The sequence below is a fragment of the Xiphophorus couchianus genome, chromosome 5 (genome assembly GCF_001444195.1).
Source record: "Xiphophorus couchianus chromosome 5, X_couchianus-1.0, whole genome shotgun sequence".
Lineage (NCBI taxonomy): Eukaryota > Metazoa > Chordata > Actinopteri > Cyprinodontiformes > Poeciliidae > Xiphophorus > Xiphophorus couchianus.
In genome coordinates, this window is record NC_040232.1 from 2,209,464 (window position 1) to 2,228,675 (window position 19,212).

The 19,212-nt window shown below is 39.4% G+C and overlaps 1 protein-coding gene and 1 long non-coding RNA gene across 7 annotated transcripts in view; both read left to right on the forward strand.

The window, feature by feature from the left end:
* sorcs1 (sortilin-related VPS10 domain containing receptor 1) overlaps positions 1–19,212 on the forward strand; it is a 153,166-nt gene that overhangs the window by 35,154 nt on the left and 98,800 nt on the right. The window lies entirely within an intron of this gene.
* Positions 2,147–3,023, forward strand: LOC114144826 (uncharacterized). The gene is made up of 2 exons (XR_003595552.1): positions 2,147–2,261; positions 2,956–3,023. It is a non-coding gene; the product is annotated as an uncharacterized LOC114144826 (long non-coding RNA).

Sequence of the window (19,212 nt, forward strand, 5' to 3'; positions counted from 1 at the left end):
TTTCATTGTGTTTTCACCCAGCATCAATGTGTATTTTACTGTTTCATCTATTATATTTTTAGTGTTTAATTTGCTTTTATGCCGTCTTATGGTTTTTTTTCTGCTTTTATACATGGTTTTATGCAGAATATCCTGGATTGTTCTGCACTTTCCTCACTATTTCTGCTGTTTTAACATTTTCTAAATGAAGTTGGCTTGGCTTAGCAAAACCTTATTACCAACTAGATGCAACAAGGTGCAGTCTGTTAATATTAAAATATGATTTCTCTGAATTCGTATACAGAATATTTGTTTAAAGCCATAATATTCTCAATGTCAAGTTTATTTATACAGTAATTTTAAAAACAGGTTAAAACTGCTCCAAAGTGAAAAAATAAAAATAAAACATCACAACAGAAAGGTTTCAGTATCAGGCCTCAAATTAAATGAGAATGAATAAGTTTTAAGAAGCAAACTGTGGGCAGATCTAATCTGGAAAAGTAACATTTTCCAGAGAAAATGAGGAGAAAACCTGACAGAGATTTTAATTGGAATATTTTGCTGTTTTCTGTCCAGCATCCAGGTTACCGTCCTTCCTTTAGAGATGGACTTTTGTCCTTTTAACCACAGAGAAGAACAATGAGGCGTCTGAACAGATTGACCTCCACGAACTGGAAGTGAACAACATTTCCATCTGTCTCTCCTCCCATCTTCCTTCTTCAGCTTAATATTCAGAGATGTGTGTGAAGGTCAGGGTGGTGGTCATCCGTCCTCCCTGTCAGCAGTTTTCACCTCTAACATCAACATCTTTTTTACTTTTGGACATTTGGTCTAAGTATTTCTTTATCAAGGCCATTGAAGTTGTTGACGTAAAAAAAAGACTTCACCTCAATTAAAGACAAATTGAATTTAATTCCATAATCAGAGAGCCTTAAAGCAGCAGTTTCAACATCTGTAGCTCAATATACTACAGATGACCAGACTAGCTGCAAACTCACTCACCTCTGAAGGTACAAAGATAGAGTCACATTTTCAGCCTTCTGGGAAGGTTAACTCTAATTGGAACAGCATCTAAATGTAAAATCTGGATCTCCAGTAACAGCAGCGGGTTGTTCAGTTTAGACTCAAGCATGAAAACCAAAGTACTGACAGAGATGGTGGATATGATGTCCTCACTTATCTCTCTCATCAGGGTTATGCTTATCAAGGCAGAAAAAAAACGGAAAATGATGATGGACTGAGTAAGCGGTTTAAATGCAATAAAATATGTATATTTAGATGTGGAGGACTTGGTGAAAGGAGACTCCATCAAGAGATTCAGTAGTGCTTGGCTGGCATTTTACAGACATTAATAAACTAAGAAGAAATGGACCAAATAAATCCTCATCATTATTAAAGACACCTAGAATCTGGAACGAATGTTGGGAATTTTTATGGTTCTGATAGAAAAAGCACAACTAGGGATTCCTTCACACAGCACCGAGACTTCAGCAGAATTAACAATAATTAACAAGATCTCTGCATGTTTTTGTTCAGCGACGCTTTCATTTCATCTCAGCATCAGTGTTTGATGAATTTGCTTGTTATTGTCACTGTTGGTACAAGGCGAAAAAAAGAAGAAACAAATGTAAACAGTAAACAATGGATTGTTTATTAGATACCCTAACTATAAAGTTAATGCACTGACCTTTTGCAACTGCGTCACCTAATCATGTTGAGCGTATCAAACAGAAACTGCAATTGTTTTACCAAAATCTTATTTTTTTAAATTTTACTTCTACTAATTCAAGTCAGGCTAATGTGTCTGTGATAGTAGGACATCCAGTCTGGGCTCATAGGCCACAGTATTTACTAAAGTTCAATAACTGACCCACAGCTTATCCCTCCTGATGTTTGTTTTGATTAAATCACAGTCTTTGCCTGAATTCATGTCACATGATTTATACCACTGTCAAAAATGATGCTTTCCGTTACACCAAAGCAAACTTAAAAATGAAAAATACAAAAGTCTAAACGCACCTAAAAATGTAACCACATTGTTTTGGTTGTTTTGTAATTTTGAAATATTTTCATGCATGCTATTCTTTTCTCAGAAAAAAGAATAAATTATATCTATAACATTTCGGCATATTAACCTGCCTGTGGCCAAGCGGAACCTTTATTGGGGGTGGGCGTCGCTTCCGGTTTGGTTTTGGGTCGGACTTCCTGTTTGCCTCAGACATGAATGCGCAGTCTGGACGGCAGCTCTTCGGTCGTCATTGCTCTGTTTTATCATTCTCCAGGTCAGTACACTGTAAAAACACAACATAATTCTGTTCACCTTTCTGATAAGAGATAAAAGTTTTTTCAGCCGAGGTTTAGTTTCTCTGGGTGCCAACCTGCCCGGTGGTTTAAATGACTGAAACACCGTGATATCCCACTAACTCAGGTGTTCGAAGCTTTATTTTGCTTTTGATTGAATAATATTTAGTACATATTATGTTGTGACTCATAAAGCAGCTTAGAGCCTGAGAGTAAAGTGATTCTAGCCACAGATTAAACCATTCTTGGCTCATTAAGCGGGAATTCAGAGGTTAAATTTGGAACGATAATTTAATTTAATGTTTTTTGTAAGTCTTGATATTGTATTTTTGATCATTAATAAGTTAAAATCATTTTATATTTTGATGTTAAGACCAGTTAATATGCAGTTAAATGCATTCAAACGTTTTAAGAACAGTTAATTTATCCTGTTTAATGCGCTATACCTCAGTGGTCTTTATGTAAATGAACGATGATAATGTAAAAGAGGCTAAAGTGTTCAAGTTAATTATTACTTGTTAAAAGGAAACACGGTTTATGGAAGAAAGATCATTTAAAGCATAATCATGGTACCTGGTAAAAGGTTTGTTGGTGAACTAATAAATGTGACGCACTCCGGATGTTAAAGATGGCGCTCCGGTCGTGATTTCTCTCTCCTGTTTTATTATTTCTCAGATTGTACGTCACTGTTGCAGCATCCTGACCCGGGGGCCTGCAACACCAACCACTTTTTTCATACATGGTAGGCTACTTGATGGTGCAACGTTTTCTCCATGGTTATGATCAGATTCAGACCTTCTCCAAAATGCAAAATGTAATTGTGTCTTACTTAGGAAGTATATAAACTTTATTCTTACCTTGTAAAAATTGTTCACTGCAAATCCGTGAATCCATACGACTGACAGCTGGTGGCTGTAGCAGTTTTTTTTCTTCATCAAAAGGTTTAGGATTTTCAGCTGGTGTGAAAAGTTAAAGACTTAGACTTGACTTGAACTAGACCCTCAATGACTTGAGTTGGACTTGGAGAAATGACTTGTGACCATCTGTTTAGGTAGCTGATGACCTTGTTCTGTTACCACTTGTTGAAAATACAGTTGGCTAAAAAAAATTACTGTAGATGTGGCAACAATAGACATTTTTTAAAGATTGCTATATGGACCATGATAAATAATTTGCTCCCATAGAGAATTTTTGTTTTTCGTGTTTAAATGTTTGGCATCATCAGCCAGACTTTCATATTGAACAAAGACAACATGAGTAAAATGAAAATGTGATATGTTACATCACAAATTCCCTGTGATAAATCAAGCTGGCTAGCATCACCCTTTAGAATGACATCACCTAAACAGAACCTGCCTGACAGCACGAAGTAGGCTAAATCTCACTGACTGTGGACCAGCCAGATTCTTCTGGCTGCTTTACTTGGTGCATAATAACTATTTATTAATGATTTTTTCTATGTTATGACATCTAATTAAAATAATTATGATAAAACAGAGATGACTGGTGAAGGAAAAATCAGCTTCCACATTTGCCTGATGTTACTTTCCATCCATCTGCCTGCTGGAGCCCATTTTACTCCCACTTCACACATCATAACCTTCCTGTTTCTTTTTTGATCAACTCGGAGCCTAAAACAAAAACAGCACCTTTTTCTAACTGTGATTTCTTCTTAAATAGCGCTTGTGTCAAAATGCAGGAGAAAAAAGAAATCAGTTTCAGTGAAAAGAAGGCGAACCTTCCCTTCTTGTTTCCAGGCGTCTGGCCTCTCATTAGTGGAAAACAACACCATGCCATCGTTCGGCCTTTGAAAAAGAAAATTCTGCTGTCATAAACAGCTTGCTGCATTACAAGGTTCAAATTAAAACCTTTCTGCGTTTTAAATTTTGTGATTTTGTTCCCAAACAATTAAGAAATTGTTTTCTGGCTTTGGAGAAAGAAAACTTTAACTTTTTTTCTGTCAGAAATGTGCAGCTAACGCCTCCGGACCTCAGAGCCTTTTCTCGAAGAAAGAAGCAGTGATGCATGATGGTTTCTCGGTGGAAATGATTGATACCGCACATTGGGAGAACTAAATTGCCACAATTTGTTTAGGTCCTTGGCAGAGAATATTTTGCATTAATAAAACATTATCAATCATTAGCATGAAAGCGTGAGCCAGCCTGTGTGCAAATTAGTCTCTGAATTTAGCCAGAGATGTGCTTCTCATAAAAACACAAACACATATGTCTTGTCATCTGTAGTCCGCCCAAGTCTGAATATTTAAATAAGTCAAATAAAAGGCATTAGTGAGCTCAGGGCTCGAGGCTCATCGTGTTTCTGTGAGCTGACAGTGTGGCAGAAAAAAACATTAACTTTCTACCTCTTCTTCCTCAGAGTACACTTTATCATCATTGATTCTAATTTTCACCAGACGTAGCCTTTATAGCTACGCCGTAGTGTACAGAAGAGCAGAAAGAAGTGATGAAAAACTGTAACCCTGCGTTGGTCCGTGCAGCTATATTCTGCCTGCGTTGCTCTAAGAAGAGATGACAGCAGATAGAGACAAATAAACCTGCGGCAGCACAAAAAAACCACAGAGGGTCTGGTTTGGGAGGAAGAATCAAAGTCAAACAGAGAAAGGAGGACTAGCAGCGAGTGAAACTTCACAAAATAATTAGTCTCAGTAGAGCTGAGAATAAAAAGAATCAGAGAGAAATAAACCATGAGGAGGAGAGGGATGGAGAGCGAGGCGGCTTTTCTCCGTCAGCACGCAGCCAGATCTGTGCCAAACCCGTTTATTGTCCTTCTCACCAAACACACACCTCACTCCGGTTCAGCTGCCTGCCACTCGCTGCAGTTGCATATTAATACCTGTAGTTATTACCGTAGGTCTCATTTCTTTCCATTAAGAGATGAAACAGATTTGTCTTTTTCTTTTCTGGCACATTTAGGGAAATTTTCTCTAAGATGTGATCAGAATTTGAGCCAGTGCTGTAGGAAACACCTGGAAATAATTCGCTCAGAAACACTTTTCATTCTCTGGGGTTTGCCTCTCGCCAACGTCAGCATCTTCCTCTGACCTTCAGCACGTTATTCAAACAGCAGTTCAACTCTTCCAAAGCAAACAGAAATGTTCCATCAAGTAGGAAACATGAAATCTCTTGTACTTAAACAGATAAAACATAAACATAGCACTAAACAATCCCTTATAAATTATTCATATCTTGTCACATTTTATCCACGTTTCAACAGATAAGCTGAACCTGCGTACATGTTCAGGCTCTTAAAAAAGCCGTTGTTTCAAATAATTAATTAGTCAACAAATCAGTAAAAATATAATCATTAATAGCTGCAATCTTTAACGGTTGCTTATCCAAATTGCTTGATTACAAATAGAAACCTTGGCTATTTGCAGTTGGCTGTCACCTTTGTTTTACTAATTACCACAAGCAAGGGGAACAAGCTCAATGAAATCTAAGTGGCTTTGAGTCTCTAACGGTCCTTCACTGTGAGGTCTCGAGCAGAGAGACAGATTGAAAATGTATCCGTCCTTTTTAGACCATACACCTGAGGGGCAAAATCACTTACAGTCTGGCACAGTGTGGAGGGGTGTTACTCATGTCTTTCAGGAGAATTCTCAGAAAGCTCTCATTGTGGCAAATCATGAGCCCTCCTGCTGCCTGGTTGAATTTCCTCAGCTCTTAGAGAGCTCCCTCTGAGCTCCTCACAACTTCTGCTCAGGTCACAGACAGCCGAACAAATCTGACGGCTAATGGATTACATGTGCTCCTCCAGCTCAGGATGAGAACCTTGTTAATTTCTTAAATCTTTTTATTTAAAGATGACCCAAAAATCAAAGAAGGATCTCCTCTAACTGAAGTTTCCGCCTAATTTCCTCAGGCATCTTTCTATATTTATGGAATTTTAGTGCTGCTCTTTTCGCCGCCAGCTCCTCTGCAGCATATGAAAAATGTACAAGCTCCAACCGTGTAATACGGCCTCATGTTGAGCTGAATATGGAGCAACCCATAGTCCTATCAGTAGAGACTCCTCTCACTGAAGCACTACTGACAGCTTCCAACAAACCAGAACCGCCATCCACTTCCAGGTATTTAAGATAAGGCTCATGTTATCAGCCATAGCTGCGGCTCGATGGGATTACCCATGAGGCCCACAGCACAAACAAACCTTATGGGGAGCAGAGTGAATTAGCCTCCAGCAGAACCAGCAGGTCACCGCTCTCACTGTCGTGGAATTTCAGAGAGAAACAATGGTCCGAATGTTTTTAACCAAGCGGCTCCTCTGAGATCTTAATTCAATCAACACATTTGCAGTGCTCTCCTTTTTACAGCTGCGTTCCTCAACATGGTTCCTGGTGAAATCCATTCGCAGCATTTTCACCTTCAGCACTTTAAAATCATAACCAAACCAGTCATGTTCCGGTGGCTTTTTACAGGCCACTAGGAGGCGTGCATCTCAAGACAAATACTGTTTCATATCAGCAGCAACACAAACACACGCAGTCACAAAAAATAACGGATAGCGGTGATGAAAAGTTGGAAAACAGATTAAAATTATCGATGTTCCAGTTACTACTAATTTAAGGTAACTCTAAACAGGTGGATTTTTAGCCTTAATTTATAGGAACTCAGTGTTTCAGCTGTTTTTCAGTTTATTCCAGATTAGAGGAGCATAGAAGCTGAATGCTGCTACTTCATGTTTGGTTCTGTATCTAATGCAGAACAGAACCAGAAGACCTGAGAGGTTCTGGAAGGTCGATACAACAACAGCAGATCTTTAATGTATTGTGGTGCTAAGCCGTTCAGTGATTTATAAACTAACAAAAGTAATTTAAAGTCTATTCTGTCAGTGAAGGATTTTAGAACTGGGTGATTTGCTCTATCTTCCTGGTTTTAGTCAGAACACCAGCAGCAGCTTTCTGGACCAGCAGCAGCTGGAGGATTGTTTTTTTTTTAGGCAGACCTGTGAAGACGCTGTTACAGTAATCAATGTGATTATAGATAAACAAAAAATGAGTTTGTCTAGATTTTGTTGAGGCATTAGTCCTTAGACCCTGGAAATGTTCTTCAGGTGATAGAAGGCCGACTTTGTAACTGTCTTTATGTGGCTCTGGAGGTTCAGGTCAGAGTTCATCACTACTCCCAGATTTCAGTCTGATCTCTAAGTTTCTAGCTGTAATAACTGAAGCTGCATGCTGACTCTAGATCTATGATTCTAGATCGTTCCTCTTTAGGTCCAACGATAATAACTTCAGTTTTGTTTCTGTTCAGTTGGAGGAAGTTATGTTAGATCCATGCATTTGTTGTAATCCTTTGTCCAGCACTTGAATGGTGTCATAGTCCCCTGGTGACTTTGTAATGTAGATCTGCGTATCATCTGCATAGCTATGGTAGCTAATCTTATTGTTTGTTATAATCTGAACCAGTGGGAGGAGTCCTAGGAAAACCCAACATGTTATTTTATCAGCTCTGATAAGTTACCTAAATAAGTCCCGGTTCTTTAAGTTGCATTTGAACCAATAAGTACTGTATCAGAATGTCAGGGTCAACTCTCCAATTGTTTTATAATAATAAATAGTGAATAGAGTCGACTGATTGGCAGCTACTACTGTCTACTGATAACAGCTGTTGTCACATGGCTGCTCCAGTAAAACCCACACTGTGGTTCTTCCACTGTCTGCACTGTTTTCACGTTACTCATTTGATGCTGTGAGGAAAACTATACTTAGATGCAGAACTTCAGTGTTTGTCTCATTTCTGTGTTTGATGTGATCGAGGAACCGGAGGGAGAAACTTCTGTGTTGATCTAACAGATGTGAGAACTGAATGCAAATGTTCTGTATGCAGAGGCCATTAAGGGGCTTACACTGAGGAAGCAAAGCTGAAAATGTGACTGTAAAACAGTGATTCTCATATTTATGTTCTGTAATTCCACTCCTGGTGGTCAGTGGTCTATCCACTTTGAGTAAAAGTTGAGTTCTGTCTAATGAAAATGCACATCAGGGCATTCTGTGTAGAAAGGTCCTTCAGGTGAGTTACAGAGGCAGCAGCTTGGTGGCAGGGGGGAGGGAGTGACTTTGGTGTCTGGCAGAAGTCCCCCATCCCCCAGTGGGACGCTTCACAATTTACTTAACTAACATCTTGATTTGCTGTAAAGTGAAATTAGGGCCTGTGCGATGTTCAATTAACTCGCTGGATCTTGGTGTAATTAAAACTCGGCGGTCCCCCACTGTTCAATACGTCTGTGCCAGGAGAGATGGGGGTGGGACGGAGTTTGAGAAGAGAAGAGGGGGAAAGAGAGGGAGGGAAAGATAAACTGCTGCTTCATCAGGTTTTCATCAGATATGACCTTGGCAGTCGCAGTAAAGTGGCAGCAGACATCGCTGGAGAAGAGTCACGCTATCTGTACGTTGAAACTTAATGTGAGAAGCATCAGGCGTGGTGGTCTCTTTACGGCCCCCCTGCCAGCTGTTGTACAGCGATCAGCGACTGCGGTGCCGGCCCCCAGTGAGACGTTTTCTCCCTAAACTGCTTACATGAGAAGGGATTATAAGCGGCTGTATAGCTTTAAGTAGACTTCTTTTGATTTTTGGGCTAATCTACTGACTGCTCCAGCCCTCACAAGTCCCCTGCTCTGTGCTAATTGCTGTAATTCCTGCGTTTAAGAGGATATGGATTGAAAAGCGCTGCTGTTTTCCTTTAATCCCTTTTCAGGATTACACCAAAGCCAAGTGAACTTATCCCTCAGTAATCACGCGTTGGACTGCTGCTTGCAGACGGCCGGGCCGGGCCGTCACGACGACGACGCGTCGCTGAACTCTGCTGCAGTGCAGCGACACGCTGTCATCACGATTTGCTGCTATTCTAAACCTGCACTTTTGCTCCGGAGCTTTTCTTCCAAGCAGGCCATTAATCTTTCTTATAGATTTACCTGAAAACTTCAAAGTGACAAAAAAAGCAGCGTCTAGTCTCTCCTCTGCCCACACAATGCATCTAAAGTGGCTGTTTTATGGGATCAGTTAGAGAATTCTAACTAAGCCATAATCCCTAAATTCATAAGATTGCCTGCAACTGTACTCTAATGTTTAATTCATGAGGAGTAATGTTCAGGTAATAAATCTGAATAGGAGAGAACTTCTGCAGCATAAAGCAGTCAAACTTTTAATTTGTTTTTCTTTGTTTTCATTATTTGTTCGGTTTAGAAAGATGAAAACGTGAACTGTGTAACCTCCGTCTAAAATAATGGATTACATTGCTAAGGAACAAAACGTGCAAGGCAACAATTTACCAAAAAAAACTGTTTTCTTTTCTTTCTGTTTCACATGAACTGTCAAGGAAGAGAAAAGAAGCCAGTTAATTAACTCTGAGCTAAGCAGCATGTTAATTTTATTGCATTTTTTGCTTATTCCTGCAGTTTCAGCTCCCAGCTTTAAGATATAATTCCCCAGCCGGCTGTAAAGTGGGGTGCTTGTATTTCTGCTCCGTTCATTCTTTGGATGTGAAATCCCAACATTGTATTTCTGCTATTTTTTACAGGATTTGTTACATGATTTTATGGATGCATGTAGAAAACGACATCAGCATCAGAACCAGAGCGCAGCAGAGCAGAGGGAGCATCGGTATTGGCAGTGTGTGTCCACAGCGGCGCTCAGAGATATGCTGACAGTAATGGAGGGGCGGGGGGCCGAGGGGGGCAGAACAACCAGATATCGCTTAATGGCTGCTCTGAAGAACGCCTCTTTGGAAGAGGGCCTTTAATCATAAGAAAAGTTAATCCTCAATCAATGAAATTGTAAAGCAGCGGCATCTTGTTGTATTAGTGCTGATAGCAGCTTATAGGATCACTGTGGAGGGGCTCAGGCTGCGTTTCTCTTCCTCCTCATATCTGACACAGAAACCGAGGAAACGCTTTCCTTCAGTCAACATTTTTCTGGAGTGCTGCTACATGAAGATTGTTTGCTTGATAAAATCATTGAAGAACCTGGTGGTAGAAACTGGAGAGTCCCATGAGAACGAGCTCAGCAGCTGCAACACGAACCAACAGTGTTTATTAGACGTGATGCTGCTACTGAAAACTATAGGGGGCACAACGGGACATGAATTCATCTTGAACGTCTTTGTTTGACACCACAGGCTGATGATGGACATGATAAACAGTAACGATCATCTCTCATTCAGAGGAGAGGACGTGTTTACTGCTCAGAGGTCAGTGAGTCTACGGCAAAAAAGCAGAAAGATAAAAAATCTGATTTTAGATTCATGGCTGCATGAAGAGCGACTGTGTGATGTGGAGGAGGTCAAAGGTTGGAATCCCGTCCAGGACTCTTTCTGCATGGCGTTAGCATGCTCTCCTTGTGCAGACATTGATTTTTCCCAGGTACTCCGACTTCCTCCCACAGTTCAAAAATACTCTCTATGTCAAAATGAGCAAGTTTTTAATGCTAACTGGTGTTTTGGGTTTTTGATCATTTTACTTTATTAGTTTTCTCTCTTAGAAATTTATTACCTTAAAATGTCAGAATGTAATTTCTTATGACGTATTTGGGAAAGGCTGCAAAAAACTGATTATGAGAAATCATAATAATGTGAGAATAAAGTTGTATGAAAGTCATAATGATACAAAAAGTAATTATCAAAATAAAGTCGTAGTATTATGAGAAAGAAGTTGTAAGACAAAATATTACAAGAATAAACTCATAATAATTTCAGAATAAAGTCATAATATTAGGAGAATAAAGTGATAATTTTGTGAGAACTTCTACACAAGAAATATAAAAAAATATAAATGAGGAATCTTGAGCTTCTTGTGAAGTTGTTCTTTGCTATCGGTGTTACTAATAGGACTGATAATAGATTTCTAAACTCTTCTTTAACCATCGAGTCTATTTCTAAAAAAGAATCATGGATTAGATCATTTGCTCATGTCAGATCTGGATAACAATCAGAATTTTGCTCTCATTAAAACAACCTTTTTCTAGCAATTTCATGACTTTCTTCTGCTAATATTGAGTCTTTAGTCTACAAATTTATTCTCATAATTAAAAAAATTATAATTTTTGTCCGGCCCAAATACTGCATCATAATTTTTAAACCAAATGAGCTAAAAATAGTTTGAAAAGTAACCTGTATCACTTTGTTGTTATGCCATCAGCGAGATTCCTTTGTATCACGAGAAAATCCTCGTGTTTCCTATAAATCATGTGTGCTGCGCCTCAGAGAGTGGCTCAGAGCTAATATGAATTTCCTCCACCTCGACTCCGTCATAATCAGATTCACCACCTGTTTGTTGAGCTGCTGGGACGATTTTTCACAGCGGAGGCCTAATTGCGCTTCATCTGACGCTTTTTTGTGATAAAATAACTAGATTGTTGGAAGGGCCTCCAGGAATAGCATTAGATTTGCGTTGTGGAGCCATGTGTGCTTGTTTATCACTTTCCTTCGGGCTTTGACTATATTTCATTTCATTTGTATAAAACTGACACTGATATTGTTGTGTAGAACAGCAGCTTTTGAGTCTGTATCATTCCAGAAAGTTCAGTCGTCCCTCTTAGCATCCATCTGGCTCGGTGGGGGGAATCATTTGAGTGAACACAAATATAATACACAAAATAATAAATATTAAGCAAAATCAAGCAAATTCTGTGTTAGGTTTACAATCCACATATGAAATTGTTCACATTTCTTTATCAGGCTTTCTTGTGAGCTGGGAGCTGGAGGAATGCAGCTGCTCTATCACCATCTTGAATTATGAATTCAGATTATGTACTGATTTTTCTTTAGGCCCAAATGTAGACACAAACAATTAATGAATGAACAAATGGAAAAAACAGGATTAAATTTTTCAGTCTTTATTTTGAGACTCTAAAAGTTTGATGCATATGGAAATCTAAAGATGGCGTCATCCACCTAACAGGAGTTTCCTGCAAAAGAACCAAATTTCCAATTTGAATGCTAAGATTAGCATTGGGGACGTCTGAGCTGCTGCTACATGTTTAGCACTGAGATGCTATTTTAGACTAGAGCAGCTTCATTGATAAGCTAACTTCTTTAACACAACAATAGTCTTCTCCAGCGTCCAATCAGGTCGTGTTGAAAGTAAAATAAACCCCAGTGGAACCAGAGACGACTTCATCGTTCCTGTTTCTGGATGTCAGCTGTGTGTCAGAAATACGGGCATACCAGAAACGCACAAGTACAAAGGTTCCACCTGGAATGTTTGTGTGTACAAAACAAATTCTTACATGCGTCTATGTAATTAATTATTCAAGATGAACGAGCTAAAGTCCCAGGCCTTCGGTTTCACATTATGTCAAAACATTTTAGATTTTCCTAACAAAACACTTCAAGAATAACAAAAGTTAATCAAATGTATCAGGCGTGAAGGAAAACAACGTAAAATTGCTGCTTCAAGATAAAATCTATTATTTAAATTGACAGAAATTTGATTTGATAAATTCTGATTGATTGATCAGGTTTTATCTGTGATAAATTCTGGTCAGCTTGCCTCTGTGAAAAGAGCTCATTTGTTTTGGAAAGCAGCTCGTATGCTGAAAACTGAAGGAGAGTGAGCCGCTCCGGTCGTAGATGAGATTTCAAATTGGCGGACATGAGTGTGATATTCAGGCAACCGGAGAAGGAAAATTGCATCAGAATGGAAACATAAGCCCGCACGGCCAGAAGTGAGGATTTGCTGATCCCTGACCTTCTGTTTCAGAGCTGAGGATTTTAGGTAATGAGATCTGTGCAGTGAAACAACTCTGCCGTCGGACCGCCGGTCTCCCTGAGACGGGTGGGAGCGTCTGCTGCTACAGACGGCGCAGCCAATGGATTTATCACACATTCTGAAATGTGCCTTAGCAGCAGTGGAAGACTCTTTGGGTTAAGAGGGGGCAGAATGGCATTTTGTTGTAATAAAACGACCTGCTTGCAGGTTTAAATGTGCTGAATGCATCATCCACTGGCCCCCGGTTCCAGGGAACAGCTCACCCAAACTCAAACTTGGTTATTGTTGAGTGAAGCTTGGCTCCGTTCAGATGATCCAGCTCAAGGTGTCCAGCAGTTTTACATCCTCTTTCCTCCCTTTTTATATCATTCGTCTCCTTTTTTCTGAGGCTGAACAGATTAACAACGGAGTGTCAGAGTAATGAGACTTGATCTGTCGACCTTCAGTTCAACATCAGCATCCTCTCCTCTAATTGCTGTTTTGGTTTGTTAACAAGGCTGCATTTCTAACTCTTCCTCTCATTATTCTTTGCCTGATCACCGGGATCAACAGATCACACTTTGAGGAAGTTAAAGAGCTTTAAAGCTAAAAACCCGTCCATAGTTTTTTTTAACACCAACAAACATCAGTTTGTTTTAGTTTTCTCTTATTTTAATATGCAGTCAACAATATTCACTACATGCATAAAATTCAGACATGAATTGCAACAAAGCATAATAAATAAATAAACACCGTCTCAAAAGAAAACATCTGGGCCTTTCATGTTTCTTAAAAAGTAACAAACGTTAGGTTCATGAAGTCTCATTATATTTTTATTCAATTCAGTCCAAATGACAGAAACATTCAATAATTAAAATATTCAATTATTCATTCAATTAGAATATTAATAAATAGTTAATCTATTTCAGGAACTTTATCACTAAGTGAGACACATAAAACAGGAAGATTTCAGTAAGACGGATGTTTTTCAGCATTTATTTCTGGTAATTTTTTTTCTCCTTACAGTTAATGACAACATGACATTTACAAATATGTTACAAGTGTAGTTTATTTATACAGTGAATTTATCTGTTTAATCTTCTGCATTTTTGTCATTATTATAAAGAAATCAGTTTTTCTTTGATATTAGCATTTTTTGTATTTCTTTAGTCAAAAAGCCAGATTTTGTTGAAAACATATTGATAGTGTCAAATCTTTACTCAAATTTTTTTTCAAAATGTTTTTTATGTAGTTTCTTAAAGCTGTTTTAGAAGACAAACTTTACAGAGAATATTTGTAATACAAACATTACTGTGGTTCTCCTTAAAAACATTGTAAATAAAGGCGAGAAATAATTCATAAGGACTAATAAACTGGTGTAACTTAAAGACATTTTATTTGTATTTCAATGACCAAATTATAGATGAATACAACATAAGGTCAGGATTCATCAGTTTAAAAACAGTGAATGTTAGTTGCATGTTTTGTCATCAGAAGGATTAATTTTCATCTTAGAAAGTGAAATATTTTATTTATTATTGCACACTCTGAAAGAAAAAAAAACTAGAAATGAAGAAAAACATGAAATATTTATAATATCAGAGAAAAATAAAGTTAATGTTGTGGACTAAAGTGGATTGTGAGTAAAATGTTCCAAGCAGACTGAAGGTCATTCCCTCAGAGCAAACACATGATGCTGCAGCCGCACAGACGCTGAATGTCAGCTCGGGCGAAGGGTGTCTCCGCTGTGGGAGGAAGAGGCTGACATACTTAAAGAAGAACAAATTTAACTAAAGGAGAGAAAACTGCAGAGCTGGAGTCGACAGCGAGCTTCAGAAGACACACACATATTTGGAGGCCACGGCAGAGACGAGCGCTGGAGGTCCTTAAAACAATCACTCCGTGCCACCATGATGGCTCGGCTCGGCTCGCTCCAGTTAGCGCTGGCCTCCAGCTGACCACAGAAGCATCATGTTAGCCGGGGTCCAAACGCTCGACACGGGACGCTGCGTTAAAACATGGAACATTAAAGGAAGCTGGTGGCCGGTCTGAAGAAAACTGAACCACAAACTAAATATGAGATAAATGATTGGGACCTGCAAATGTTTTAGTACTTTGGCATATAGCTGCATATTTTGGTAGATTTTATTAGAACTTTAGGAGTAGTGCAATAATGTGAGGCGACTGCCTCTAAATGAAGTCAAACATGTGAAAGGTGGCGCTCTGGTTCATTGAGAACAAAATTCTACTTTTGGACCTACAAGCAAAGCACTGTGTGGCAACAAACACTCCTAACACAACAAGGTGGTGGCAGCATCATGGTGGGGGGATGGGAAGATGGAGACATATTAATGTATTACAATGGCCTAGTCAAAGTTCAGATTAATCTCTAACTGAAATTGTTTGGCAACACTTAAAAACTGAAGATCACAGATGTTCTCGATCCAAGCTGTCAGTCTGTAGATGTGCAGACTGGCTTCCCTTCAAAATAAAAGCGTTCCTTGAAGTTCGTGCAGCTTTAACTGCAGTGAAAGGAGCAGGTGAATACTAACACACCATAACTACTCATCTGTACACTTTATGAGACAGTGGAAGGTGTTTTTACAGCTGTGGGCTCCAATGAAGAGAAACTGATTCTGACCAAAGTTAGTTAAAACTGAAGCTTTTGATTTAAAGACAGTGACATGTTCTTGACACGTTTTTTTGTTGATGTCATCCATGAACACATTCTGACTGTTATGTTGCCATGGAAAAGTTGCTCTGTCGTCAGCGACAGCGCCGTGGTTTTAAATAATCCAAACTGTATTTGCTTTTGTCTCAGTTCAGATTTTAGTCCTTCAGAAGCAAAAGTTCTGGACCAGCGATACTTTCTATTGCAAAGGCAAACACAAAGTCACTCATTCAGTCACATCAACAGCTTCAAACCCAACAAGGAATTAATTCTGGTTTAGTCGACAGTTTCTGTTTGATTTTTGAATAAAATTATTTGTTTATTCAATCAAGGCAGATTGTGTTTCAGTAGCTCTCAAGGTAACCAAAAAACAAAAAGAAAAATCAAATATATTTTCTTTTAATTTTACAGTTTTGCTTTCACTTTTTGGATTTTACAGCTTTTTGAAGTTTTATTCATAAAATGTAATTAAATAAATTGAAATTGTTGCCAGGAAGTCCTCCTGGTTTTGAAAGCGGACCCAGCAAATGTTCAAAACAGAAAATTATGCAATCAAAGACAAAAAGAGAACAAACTTCAGCTGCAAAATGTCATGAATCTTGTGGAGATTCTTGTTCTTCCTCCTTCTGGTTCAGTAACAAAGTCCTTGAGTGTTTGTCAGACAGACTGGAAACGTACTGTGAACACCACGTCTCTGGTCAAGAGGGCACAGAAACGTTTGTATTTCCTGCGGAGGATGAGAAGAGCACACCTGCCCCCGCCCATCCTCAAGACGTTCTACAGAAGCACCATAGAGAGCATTCTGACCAGCTGCCTCTCTGTGTGGTGTGGAGGCTGCAGCGCCTCCGACTGGAAGAACGTGAGGAGAGTGGTGCGGACAGCAGAGAGGATCATCGGGGCCCCCCCTTCCCTCCATTCAGGACATTTCATCCCAGCGCTGCGTGTCCCGAGGCCGAAACATCATCAGTGACCCCTCACACCCCCACCATGGACTGTTCTCCCTGCTGCCCTCTGGAAAGGGGTTCTGCAGCATCCGGTGCAGGTCCACCAGGTTCTGAAACAGCTTTTTCCCACTTGCCATCAGACTGCTGAACTCTTAACTGGACTGCACTCAAAATCTAGTCTCCACTTTATACCTTGCACATGTACAGAGCTAAATAACTTCTATTTTACTGTCATTCCTGCACTTTATATTTTATATTCATATTTTATATTGTATTTTATTTTATTCTGGAGTAACCTCATAACATTGGAACCTCAAAACATTGTCCTGAGCCGTATGCAACGAAATTTCGTTCTGTATTCACCCTGTGCTGTGCATGCAAAATGACAATAAAGTCTAAGTCTAAACTTAAAACTGGACGGTAACATGGAGAACTTCTGGGAGACGGAGGGAGACGGGGACAAATGTGTCCAAAACAAAAAGCCCAGCTGTCACTGCAGCGGTCCTGATTCCCTGTTTACAGAGGCGGCCGTCGCTGCTGGGATCCACCACCGGGAAATCAACAGGAAGACAGAGACATTCCAACTCAGAGAAAAGAAAGAAAGGATCTTTACCTCCTCCAACCTGCAGCACTGCTCTGACTCTGGTACATCATGGAAAACCTTCACAGAACGTCAGACTGAAACAAGATGAACTAATACAGGCAGAAACATTTAACAAAAGCTCATTTTAACTGACAGCAGAGCTGGTCACGCTGCAGAGAGAGTACAGCATCAGAAAATAAAATCAATCAATCATTAAATCTAACTACATGTAAAGAGAAGTGTTACAAGGCCGTTTAAAATCCTTCTATTCTCAGTAAGAACATTTATTCAAGTGAAAAACCCGTTAAACTGCTGACAGGATTGGAAAACCCAGGAAATGTATTCCAAGGTCAAAGTAAGAAATGATCAGAAAAATGACAAAAACCTGAGAGTTTCATCTTTAACCTGCTAAAAAAGATCTGTAAAAGTCTTTGAAGGGTTTAAGTTGCTCCTGATTTAACGATAAGATGTCTGGAACGTTGTCCTCTGGACCGGAGAGACCAAAGTAGAGATGTGTGGTCATAACAGCGGAAACATCAACACAGGCACGGTGGTGGAGGAATGGTGATTTGGCATCAACAGTACAACGATCCAAACACAAATTTACACCAGAAACCCTGAAGAAGAAATTCATCAAGATGCTGAAATGGTCCAGTTAAAGTCTATACCTGATTGAAATGCTGAACCTTCGATGTCTGCAAAACCTCAATGCTGAAGAGAAAGGCGACCAGATTCCTCCAACCCCTGCCGGGTTAAAGGATGTACTTAGTTTTCCATACATCTGTGTTTTTCTACATGTTAAGATGACTTTTATTGAGCGTTAAGAGGAAAACCTCAGACAGTGAGTTGTTCCGTGGCTGTATTTTCTTCATATCCTTTTCTATATCTCATATTTACTGTGACATGGTCGGCTTTTTAAAGCAGGTCACAGATTTCCTGCTGAAGGTGAAAAAGTGGACTGCCTCCCAGGCAATACCATCAATCCCACAACTTCTACACAGTTATGGCCTCTATGATGATGATGATGATGATGGTGGCGATAATGGCGGCAACGCAGCGCAGCAATCCAACAGAAAGGATATCTAAAAACCGTTGGTAAAATCCATCAGTGGAATTTGTTTTGGCCTCCTCTCTGTCTCAGGGCTCTGCTGCTGTTTCTGGGATTTCTTCAGATTAAATCTGGTTTGTGATCCACTGAGGCGCCTTAACAGGAGAAACTCACCGTTAAACAGTCTGACTTTTACATGAGCAGGAAAGAAAAAAAACATAAAATAAAGGCACAAAATCACCCCTAACAAGCTGAAAGACAAAAGAAATGGCCTCTGACTTTTAATATTGTTGCTAGGCTCAGCATAAAATGAGTTATTTTTCATTTATAACCACATCTTATAAACTTGGTGGTTGAATTTGTGCCTGTTGAAAAGTCAATGATTAATTATATAATTTATATTCAAAGTCCTATATAAATATTATAAATGGATTTCTATGTTGGTAGTTTGTGTTAAAAGCAAAAGATGTACTTGAACTATTTTTCAAATGATTATTTTTTTGTTTTTATCTTTTTTCTTTTGTCACAAACTGTTGATAAGAATATTTATGGTTTAACAGAACATGATTATTGGATCTTTAACAGCCGTATTAATTAAATTCATTCCAAAAGGAAATGAAACATAACTCGCATCATCCGAGGTTCTTCAAAGAATTGTTGTGCATTGTGACTCCATCAGTGGTTGGCAGCTCTGCTAATCCGCCTCCTTTGCTTTTGATGCTCTTCTTTAACTCTGTCGCCGGGCAGAGAGACGTTGGAGTCGGGTTGTTTGAACTTCCTGCGCCTCTATCTGCTGAAGACGGGCAAAAGTGTTGTAGCCACACAGTCTGTTGTTTCTCCCCTATCAGTCCTCCAAGTGCCTTTCTTTGTTGGCAGCAGAGTAGAAGAGGAGGGGGGAGGCGGTTCGGTCCAAAGTCTGGATGCCTCGCGTGGGAAATGGTTTCTTTGGTTTTCTGACTGTGGCTCAGAGGGAAGAGTCGTC